Here is a 10,340-nt window from a genome sequence, read left to right as displayed (position 1 = left end):
GTTGAATATTTAAAATTAATTGTAAGTTTTAAATACATATCGTGGAATTTCAATGGTAAGTTCAATTGTAATTCTTTGCGCATAATATTGCAATTATTTATCTGTTGGATCATAAAGATATATTTTTTTTCTTTCTTTCTTTCTTTCTTTTTTTTTCCTTTTTTTTTTTTTTTTTTTAATACGTTTCACGTAGATTACTTATGACATACTATTTCGATATCTTTATATATATATATATATATATATATATATATATATATATATATATATAAACAGTGTTCTATTACGATCAATCAATTTTAAATGAAAATGAAATTTATTTTTAATTTGTTCATCATTCGTTAGGTAAAATAATTAAATCAATTTTAATAATTACATTGTAATTTGTAATGAAGATTTATATGAAATCATTTTCATTATTTTATTACGTAATTAAATTTATCGATAATATTTCTCTGAATTAATTTAAACGAGACATCCTGTTTATCGTTATCACTAACGCATCAATGCGATAGATATGATGTTGGGAATTTTTATAGTGATATATATGAATATACACATACATACACATATACATATGACTCTCTCTCTCTCTCTCTATATATATATATTATTAGATAATGGCAGATCACATTAAACAGTTCACTTGGCCGTAGTATTTCATCATTTATGAATAGACAGATAGTTATCTAAGCTCTCGATAACATTTTTATGTTTTTTCCTTTTTTTTTTTTTTTTCCTAGAATGACAAAGACCAAGTTAGTTTATATCGAGGTCAAGTAATTAGATGATTAGTGTTCTGTGAAAAGTGCGAATGCATACTTCGTGTTCATTGTGTATCCTTTAAAAAATTGTTGCAAAGTTGCAAATCTTTTCGCGTTAATGTCCGATATACTTTGAAGGTAATGAATATGATGATTAGACTAGAGTAGACATATGATGTTCCACAAAAATTAATTATTATTAATTATGATAATGAGCCATTATTTTTTTACGATGTAATAATCTGACTACTGTAAGATCAAAGAACGCGTATAATAAGAAAAAGAAAAAGAAAAAAAAAAAAAGAAACAAAATACTATATTTCTTAATTCTATTTAAATTATAGTTGGAATTAGAAATTTTGTTTGATTATTCTCCACGTGTTTGTCTCAAAATAACTACAAAAAGAAAAGAAAAAATACAAAACCTAAAAATATCGCATGAGAGAAAAAATAGATTCGAACATTGAAATTGTGAATGGCACTTGCTTTCTCTCTCTCTCTCTCTCTCTCTCTCTCTCTTTCTCTCTTTATCTCTCTTTATCTCTCATTCTCACTCACTCACTCACTCACTCTCTCTTTACAATTTCTAGGAATTGTTTATTTAGATTTGGTTTGACGTGCATTGAAAATTCGATCGATCTATAGATATACATGCCCGAGCTGCGTTTCTCAGAAGAAGGAATGCGGGACTGTATCATTTTCTTGCGTAATCGACCCTATAGTTTTTAGACAAATATATTTCGTGGAAAATGTTTAAAGACAATCTATGAAACATCACGGTGGAACTCTAAGCGCGGCAGATACCATTCGAAAGGGTGATCGTAGGCGTACTTCGCGTGGAAAGAATTCGAAAATACGTTAATACCCCTTACGTCGGCCATGTGCGAAGTTCCGAACAGGAAATAATTCAGCAGGCTAATTTAGAAACTGTCTCATTTATTTTTGCTATCCTCCCCCTCTCTCTCTCTCTCTCTCTCTCTTTCTCTATCTATCTCTCTCTTTCTCTCTTTCTTTTTCTGTAGGCCTATCTCTCAGTTAAAAGAAGAGGCACGTTAAAGAAACAAAAGGATGGTTAATTTTTAATTGATATAATTAAATGATCTAATTATATTTCTTTTTTCTTTTCTTTTTTGTTTTTATAATTTAAAAACGTAATACATTTTTACGGAATTTTGTCAATCGTCGTTTTGTAAAAAAAAAAATGATTAAGAGAAACGAACGATATTTAACGAATCGTTCTTATTTTTTGTTGTTGTTATATATATATATATATATATATATATATATATATATATATATATACACATATATTTTCTTTTCTTTTCTTTTTCTTTTTTCTTTTGATCTTATTGACAACAAAGTATTCCCTCGCGTTTATGCGCAAAATCATATGACAGATAAGAGCATAACTTAATGGATTTCGATATGAGAACGTGGTGCAATGCGAATGTTATCATACTTTCGAGGAAAATGCAATAAACGTGTCACCTTTACGACCCAGACGGAATACTCGTGGTATTGTCAAGGGAGATTTTATTTCTTTGTGACGATGTAATATATCTATGTAAAAATGTGTGTGATAGAGAAGGGAGGAAGGGTGGGAGGGAGGGAGGGGAGATATATAGAACGTTTAGGAAAAAGTAGTTCAGTATCCATTTAGTTCTTCGTATACTGGTAGAATTATTATAAGTTTCGTGAATCTTTTTTCTTTCTTTTTTTCTTTCTTTCTTTCTTTCTTTTTTTTTTTTTTTTTCTTTCTTTCTCTTTTTTATGAACACGTGAAGTTCATCATGACGTTAAAACAACATATAACGATACATTGGTCACGTACATCCATAGAAAAATATTTATTGCCCATAGAGCTTTTCGTTTTTCTTTCTTTTTCCTTTTTTCTCCTCTATTTTTCTTCCTCTTCTTCTTCTTTTTATTCGTGTAGACATTCTAATGCGAAATAAATATTTCGCAAAATTACCTAAGAACATTCTGATATTCATCGTGAATCATTCATTGACTTATTAATTTTTAACAGTATCCATATCGTTATCAGAGTGTGTCAACGATTGTGTTACCGTTACATGCGATATATCGTATGCATTATTGAATATGAAAGAAATTTCTTCCAATGGAATTTTTCATCGGATGGATTTTTTTGTCCCTTTTCTCGCGTATGAAAAAACATAGTACAATACAACAATACTTGTTGCGAGGTTATTAACTTTTGATACGATACAAGTGGATAATAGCAAAATTTTGAGAATTATTAGATAATAATTCTTCGTCTCGATTAATCTAAGTCTCAATAAAAATTAAATATGGACGTTGAAATGTTGATGGAAAATTTAAGGTCGGGAGATGGGAGGGAGGGAGAGACGCGCGGAAAGAAAAAGAAAAAAATTTCGATACATTAAATTCGTTTATACTTTACTCGCTCGTATGTTTTCGTTTTTTTTTTTCTTCTTTTTTTTTTTTTTTTTTTTTTTTTTTTTTTTTTTTTTTTTTTTTTTTTTTTTTTGGTAAATTTTTATGAAATTGCTTGGTGAATATGATACTGTACGAAGTAGAACATTACAGCTATCATAAAATATTATATATATATATATATATATATATATATAGAGAGAGAGAGAGAGAGAGAGAGAGAGAGTAGATGAATGTACTGTCGATTAGTGTTGACTACGTCACGAATCTTTTTTGCTTTTCGCATATTCCCCTTTTTTCCCTTTCTCTCTCTCTCTCTCTCTCTCTTTCTCTCTCTCTCTCTCTCTCTCTCTCTCTCTCTCTCTCGATCAAGATTAAGACTCAATGATTATATTTTTAAGAACACGCCCCCGAGTGCCGAGATACAGTTAATGCGTCACGCGTACGTGCCTCCGTTTTTATGTGAGACTCTCGTTCGCGCATTTTGTAGCCTATATACGTATGTATGTACGTATATTATCTATCTCGCCGTAACCATCTAAACGATAACACATAGAACGTCAAAACTCTTATCGTTTTATCATGGAAAAATCAACAAAGGGAGATCTTTATCTTCGAAATTCATTAAACTCAACAGGGGATCTTGCCAATTACATAATTTCCCAAGTTTTATAATTAAAATTTGGATAAAATCGATGGCCGAACAAATACATATAATAATTTTTATAATCGTTATCGTTGTAACTGTTTACTGAAGAAAAGAGAAGAAAAAAAGAAAGAAAAAAGATGGAAGATTCGCGTTCTTCTTTTTCTTTTTTTTTTTGTTTTTTTTTTTTTTTTGTTTTCTTTCTTTTCTTTTTTTTTCTTCCTTTTATATTACATCGTTCATAAATGCGAACGACGATCGTTTGTCTGAAATTGTACATAGAATTTGATGTTATTCGATATAATGATCCAGGTCGTTTAATGATAACCCGATCTAGTTTTGAGAATTGGTGTAACGATGGGAATCGAAAAAGAGATAGGGATTTGAGATCGATATTTCTCTATTGATCACGAATTTGTGTATACATTTTAAGAATGACGACCCATATTCGTGAATAGCGTCACTTACTTACGTTTTTGGGGGTAACCCCATGACGTTATGGTTTTTGCTAAACTGGGAGAATCCAACGGACATTGAGGATTCCTTTCTCGCAACTTACATCATCCACTTTTTAGCATCAATACACGGTTATGGGACCATTGTTTATTTATCGAAGATCCATGTTTTTTGATCGTCTTCGTACGATCCTATAACACGTTACATAATCTTATTAAAATTGATAGAAAAAATGAAACAAACAAAAAATTAATAACAATAACAATTATTAAAATTATTTATATATATAAGAATTTTATTTTTTCTTTTTTTATATCGTAACATAGTCGCGACGATCATAGTCGAGATAAAAGAGTACTTTATATAAAAATGTATATTATACCACATGGATCTTCGGATCGAATCGCCATGACACACTTTTCATCCTTTTATTACCATTGAATCTAGAAATTTATCCTTATGTCATAGTTATCGGTTTACAAAAACATCAATAACGATAAACTACCGGCTCTGATACCGTGAAGAAACGGTAAGGTCAGTTTCCAGCTCGTTTTTCTATATCTTTGTTTGTCTCTCTTTTTCTCTCTCTCTCTCTCTCTCTCTCTCTCTCTCTCTCTCTCTGTCTCTGTCTCTCCTTCTTTTTTGCTCTCTCTCTTTCTAAGTTAACTTCGTGAAGTCACGTTACGATCGGTCAAGAAACTCTCTCGTCAATATTCGCTCTTTTGCGTCAGCCGGGAAGAGAAGAGGTTGACATTACATGGAATTAAAAATAGCCGGAATAACTTTATTTATAGAAACGTGAAGAAGTGAGCGAATAAAAATTAAGAGTGACGAAGAAACTTATATATTTGTATGACATGATGAAGTCTCGGCTTATCCCTTACTTATATATATGTATATATATTTATATATGGTTATATATGTGCATTAATTTGTATAAGAGTCCGAAGTTCGAAGTTTTTACATGTGAAGTTTGAAATAATCGAAGATACAATAGTAATTCTATTTTACATTTCGTTGATTTAATGGATAAACGTAGAAAATTAATATATATATATATATATATATATATATAAATATATATATATATATATAATAATAATAATATATATATATATATATATATATAAATATATATATATATATATATATATATATATTAAAATATACTTTATATTTTTACTTTATATTTTTTTTCCGGGTCATATGTTTTCTATGATAATAAAAATTAAGACAAAAAAAAAAAAGAGAAAAAAAAAAGAAGAAAATTTTTCGTTAACACAGAATGTCTCGAATAAATCTTTAATGGAATATAAATCAACTCGAAACACAGTATATTTACATTAAATATTTACATTTATTAACTGGTGAACTTGGATAGTAAACATCGGCGAAATTAGTCTTTGTCTGACAATGGTCAAAGACAGACAAGTTTAGTTCTTCTCATTGATAGGAAAAAACGAAAGAATGATTTGCCTGACAATGAGCACATAATACGTTTCTTCTTATTTTAACTCGAATGATTTCTTATATTTATATTACAAATCGCCCAGGGTATTATAAACGAACGACATTTATTACGTACGTTAATAGAACATAGATTCTTTCTGAATGATTATTATTTTAATATAAAATTTTTTGTTTAATTGCACACCATTTTTATACAATTATATTATTTTTCATAATTATTCGCGTTAAATATATATGATTTTTCTAAAAGTTTTTTTACCACAACATATATCATTAAAAATATTTGTGTAATATTCCATTAGTAATACTCATAATGATAATTTATCATTTGCATAAATATACGTATTAATTTATACAAAATAATATTGCATAAATAAATAGGAATTTCTTAAAGATTTTAGTAATATCGAAAAAATTTTTATTCATAAATTTTTTGATTTATAAAATTAAAATAATTTTTTTCACCAAATAACACCATAAATAATATGTGCCATGACACCATAAATAATATCCAAATTACAAAAAAAACCTATTTCATTGAAAATAGAAAGTAGAAAGTTAAGTATCTTTGTTCGCAGGAGAAGGGGATAAAAGCAAGTGGGGCAAAAGGTATTTAGTAGAATATAAGTAGCGGTGAGATTCTATTCAAGTAGGAAAAGTGATAGGAAATTGAATTTTCTTCGAGTATCTCATAAACTCATCATTCATTTGCTCTTTCCATTCTCAAAAAGTATTTTCATATGTAATAAGAAAACTTTGGATCAGGTAAGATAAATATAATAATTAGAATTATATTATTAATGTATAACTAATAGAAATGCACGAGTTTTGCATGTATGAGTGTGTCTGAGCCTGTGAGCGCATGCATGTGCATTTAAATGAAAGCAAGCGAAGAAAGTTCTTCCGTCTTCTTTACGGTATAACGAAGTGTGCAATCTTAATCTTACGTCATGCTTCTAATATCGAAAAAAATTCACGTTTTTTGCATCCTTTTTTCTCGCTTTACGTCTTTCTCTTCGATCTGAATTATTATAATATTTGCACTTATATATATATATATATATATATATATATATATATATAAGTGCAAATATATATATATATAAATGCATATATATATATATATATATGTTTTTCTGAAAATATCATTATTTGGTCTTATTGTTAACTTTGTTCACTTATCTCTCCTATTTCCTATTTTATTATTTATATATATATATATTTGTAATGTATATGTATGTATATATTTATAAATTTATTTATCACATTGTAATCACGTTGAGAAAAACGTGAATCTAATATGAGATCGATTTTTTGTTACAACTATATTGAAAAATATCAGAGATTCTATCATCGAATAAGTCATATCCTTCTTGGAGAGTGAATTAAAAAGAAAAAGAAAAAGGAAAAAAAAGAAACGAAAAAAATGAAAAAATATGGAAGAAAGAGAGAGATAATCGAAAAGAAAAAAATAATCATTGGCAAGAAGTAATCGAAAGTGCAACCCTAACAGAATAGACCCTTAGAGATGTTCTCCATCTGGCGGTAAACCGATGCACTATAAAAGCATGGAGCGATTCGCAGGCGTGGACAGATCAGTTTTGCCCCTTCCGTCCGTAAGGCAGGTCAAAAGGGGGATAGAAAGAGTGTTGTCAAATTGTGTGTTTGTACCGGCATAAATTTCAAACGTTTGTGTTCACGTCGAAAGAATGAACTTATAGAATTAGTAATAGAACCTATTACAAAAGGGTGAATCGTATTTAGGGGTTGGGGTGGGCATAGAAAAAGATAGAACGAGAAGGAACAAAAGCATAGGGTGAAAGAACGGATGATATATATTTGAAGAGAAGAACAAATAAGGTATGTTTCCATCTTTTCTTAGTTTTATCCTTCATTTCTATCCTGTCTTCTTCTTCTTCTTCTCTTCTTCTTTTTCTTTTTTTTTTTTTTTTTTTTTTTTTTACTAAATAATATATACAGTCGAGACTTTCTTTTTGTCATATTTATTTTTCTTTTAATATCTCTCTCCCCCTCTCCTCCCCTCCCCTCTTCCTCTATCTCTTTTTCTCTCTCTCTCTCTCTCTCTCTCTGATACCTTTTCGTATTACTTTCTTTTTTATTTTTACTTTCGGGTTTTTTTTTTCTTTTTACCATATCGAGTTTTTTCAACCATAGCTAGACGCAGAAGCAATTGCGCACGTCTCGGACGCGCGAGCACGTAATACAAGTATTGCCAGTATATACATACATATGTATACGTGATAATGCCATGAAAGTACAAGGTTGCACGTGTTGCTAGCCGTGTCCTTCCGTCGATATTCTCTATCGACGAGGATATAAACTCCTTCTGGAAAAACATGCCAGAGTAAGAATTCCCTAGGACGAACAGAAAGGATATGTTTTTCTGAAAATATCATTGTTAGGTCTTATTTTTAGCTTTGTTCACTTATCTCTCCTATTTCTGTATTATTTATTGTTCATTGTCTTTCGTTCTTCATCTTTTATATTTTTCTCTTATATTTTGCGTAAATGATTGATTTATAGGGATTATTTGTCAATGAAAAATTCTCCTTTATAAACATAACATTTACGTGTGCGTTAATCTTATATAACTCTTAATATTAAGTGCCCTTTTAAAATCATTGGATACGCTTATACGTACCTCTTCGGTTCCAACATAATATGCACAAAGAAAGGTCACTGAAAGATAAACTCCGATAGAAAACTTGAATGGATTATAAGGTCATAATCAGTATTATTCAACATATCTGCTCTATGTGTATATATATATATATATATATACATACATATATATATATGTGTGTGTGTATCTATGTGCTTATGTGTCTTTTGTCTCTCTGTGTGGCGCACGCTCGTAACGTTCGTTATGATGAAATGCAACCTGTTAGACTTACGATAGTAATATATTCCTACGTACGTATGTATATATATATATATCATATTATATCATATATATCATATATATCATATATATCATATATATATGTCTTGTAATAACATTCGATAATACAAACAATGGTGTTGGATCAATTTCACTAATTAAAATATATTTGTTCTTTTTTCTTTCTTTCTCTCTCTCTTTCTCTTTCTCTTTTTTTTTTTGTTTTTTCGAAAATAATTCGCCTTTCTTTTCAACAATTAAAATTATAATTGTCCTTAAATCGTATGGTACGTATCCTTAAATCATATGTACTATCACAGTCGGATCAATATTGCTTAATGTTTTTTTTTTCTTATTTCAAAAATCATTCATTTTTCTTTCGAAATGAAATTTTTCTTTCGAAATGAAATTTTTCTTTCGAAATATTACGATTGTTATTAAATTATTCTTATTTTCTCTGCTTGAAATGCTGACAATTTAAAACTTAGCAAAGCAAGAGGTTGCGTGAATATATGTTATATGTATGACAGATAAGATAAGCGTGTAAAAAATCGCTGTACAGCTTTATCCTTGGATAAAATTAATTATACTAAACCGGTAAATATTAATGTGAAAAAATTAACCATAAAGTCTGAATTATTCGTCTACCTTTCTCAACAGAAATTTATTTATATCTAATTAGAAATATATGTATATATATATATATTTTTTTTTTTATTTCAGGTTAAAAGTTAAATTAATATTTGAATAAATTGTCGAGTCACGTTGGAATAACAGTCAAGAGAAATCACTATCGAAAAAGAAAAAAAATCGTTTCAATTTCAATCGAAGGAAGTAACCTTCGACGTGATTTAATGATTAACCAAAACATACCACCACCCTGTTTGTTGTCTTTCCCCCACTCCTCCCTTCCTCTCTACGCTATTAAATTCTTTTCAAAAATTGTGTCAGATAAATTTGATGTCAGTATAGAACAAACATTATCGGTTGAGTTGATAATTGTGTCAACTATTTCTTTTCTTTTTCATTTTTATTAATTTTAACTTTTGATTACGAGATTAAAAAGAAAAAACAAAACAAAACAAAACAAAGAGAAAAGAACAAAAGAAAAGAGACAAAAACTTCGAATGAAAAACGTACAATGCAAACCTCGAAGCTTTCGGTTATGTAAATAATATTATCGACATCTGTATATATCTAACGCGATAAGAAAATAAAGTAAACTGCAACGACAAGTTAACGATTTATATTGTTCTTAGATTTTCTACAGAAATACAAGGAGATAATTTTTTTACAGATAGAAAAACATTTATTTCTTTTTCTTTTTCCTTTTATTTTTTTTTTATCGATGTATTCACCAAATCGTATCGTTTGTACGCAAGCTATATTTCGATAAGCCGACAGGTATAAATATATATATATGTATGTATGTATGTATATATGTATTATATGTATTATATGTATTATATGTATGTAAGTATTTTTTAACGTGTGTCATCCGTCCTTCATGGAATATTCGATATAGGATGCCTTTTGAAGTGGCCCTACTCCCTTTTCATTTGATTTCATCGTTCTACGTATCCTCGTCTCTTGCGCCGAATGTCTGCGCTTCGGTACAACGTCGATAAAGAGAAATCGATTCGGTTTTATCGTCTCATCGTTTCCCTCATACTTATTACAAAAA

General features: G+C 29.0%; 1 protein-coding gene across 4 annotated transcripts in view; it reads left to right on the top strand.

Annotated features, from left to right (window-relative positions):
• Nucleotides 1-10,340, top strand: part of LOC118445155 (putative fatty acyl-CoA reductase CG5065) — a 33,591-nt gene that overhangs the window by 15,764 nt on the left and 7,487 nt on the right. The window contains exon 1 of one of the 4 annotated variants that reach the window (XM_085655514.1): nucleotides 6,370-6,519. The exons of 2 other annotated variants lie outside the window; for them this stretch is intronic. The gene's annotated coding sequence lies outside the window, so the exon portion shown is untranslated. Of the gene's footprint in view, nucleotides 1-6,369; nucleotides 6,520-7,299; nucleotides 7,615-10,340 lie in introns of those variants that run through there. One more of the 4 variants, XM_035874211.2, reaches the window with a different exon arrangement.

Source organism: Vespa mandarinia, chromosome 3, assembly GCF_050613455.1.
Source record: "Vespa mandarinia isolate Hongniang chromosome 3, ASM5061345v1, whole genome shotgun sequence".
Classification (NCBI taxonomy): domain Eukaryota; kingdom Metazoa; phylum Arthropoda; class Insecta; order Hymenoptera; family Vespidae; genus Vespa; species Vespa mandarinia.
This window is presented reverse-complemented; position numbering and strand designations above follow the sequence as displayed.